Genomic DNA, 1,634 nt, shown 5'->3' on the forward strand with positions numbered 1-1,634 from the left:
ATATATATATATATATATATATAAAATATGTGGCATTTAAAAATTAGTTAAATTTTATCACAATAACTATTATATTTAAAAAGTACAATTGATACCATGGAGGGCAAGCTGTAGATTGGGGCTGAATAATTACTAGTCTCATAGCTACTAAAAACCTTCATCATTAAAAATGCCTTTAGATTTGTGTGTATATGTGTGTGTAGTGTTTGTGTGTGTGTCCATACGTTCATATGGGTGCATGTGCCTACAGGTGTCAGAGGTTGACATGGCTGTGGATCTCCATAATGTTTTTTGAGACAGGGTCTCTCACTGAGCCCAGATCTTATCAATTAGCATGACTAACTGGCAAGCAAGCTCAGACAATTTGCTTGTATATACCTTCCTCTGTCCCCTGTGCTAGGTTTAAAGACATGTATTATGATGCCCAGGTCTTATGTGGCTGCTAGGAATCTAAACTCAGGTCCCATGTTTGTGTAGCAGACACTGTTTTTAAATTGACCATCCTCCAAGCCCGAAGACTTTGTATATAAGGAATTCTCAGAAGACAAGCAACTTATTTTTACCGAAAGATGATAATGAATTGCAAATAAGTACGTGTAAAAGACAGTCAATTCATCTTTAGGTAAATACAAATTAAAACTACAGTGAGATACTGCTATAAACTTATTAGAATGGCTAAACGTTAACTGGGTTTATTATACTCAGTGCTGAAAAGGCTTGAGGACTGAAGCCATCACATAATCTCGTGGGAATATCCATTGGTACAACCCCTTTGCAGAAGAGTTTTCAAAGTTAACTTACACCTACAATGCTAAGCTCTGAAAAAGAAGAGAAGCTGAATTTCTCACCTATTGCTAGAGGATATGGAAAAATGGTATTCACTAGAAAATTGTTTGACAATTCTTATAAATGCAAACCTATACTTACCACAGGACCCATCAAGGTCCCTTCTACATTTCTAAACACAGTTGAAATGATCATGGAGGTTCACACAGAAATCTGTATGTGGCTGTTTATGGAAGTTTTCTTTGTGATTATGCAAAATTAAAACCTCCTTCACTCTTGGGTGTTGAATGGATAAACAAGATGTTATGGATTCACACAATTGATTTCTACTGAGCAATAAGAGACAGGCGGATCTCTGTGAGTTCAAGGCCAGCCTGATCTATCTACATAGTGAGTTCCAGGACAGCTAGGGCTACAGGGAGACCCTGTCTCAAAAAAGACCGAAAAAAAAAAGGAATAAAGCTGTGGGATCTGTGTGTGTGTGTGTGTGTGTGTGTGTGTGTGCGTGTGTGTGTGTGCATGTGTGTATGTGAGTGTGTGTGCGCAAGCGCGTGTGTGTGTGTGTGCGTGTGTGTGTGTATGTGCGTGTGAGTGTGTGTGTGTAAGACACTGGTTGTGCTGTGCATTTTCCTCCTTCCCTCTCCACTTTATTTTATGAGAGAGGGTTTCTCACTGAACATGTAGCTCACTGATTTGGTTTGTCTTCACTGGGTTTCCAGTGAGCCCAGGGATCCTCCTGTCTCTGTCTTCTCCAGTGCTGGCACTGCAGACCCTTGATACCATACCCAGCTTTTACGTGGGTGCTAGGGATTCAAACTCAGGTCCTCATGCTTGTGGCAGGAACTTTA

The sequence above is a fragment of the Nannospalax galili genome, unplaced genomic scaffold, assembly GCF_000622305.1.
Source record: "Nannospalax galili isolate Female #2095 unplaced genomic scaffold, S.galili_v1.0 scaffold579, whole genome shotgun sequence".
Taxonomy (NCBI): Eukaryota; Metazoa; Chordata; class Mammalia; order Rodentia; family Spalacidae; genus Nannospalax; species Nannospalax galili.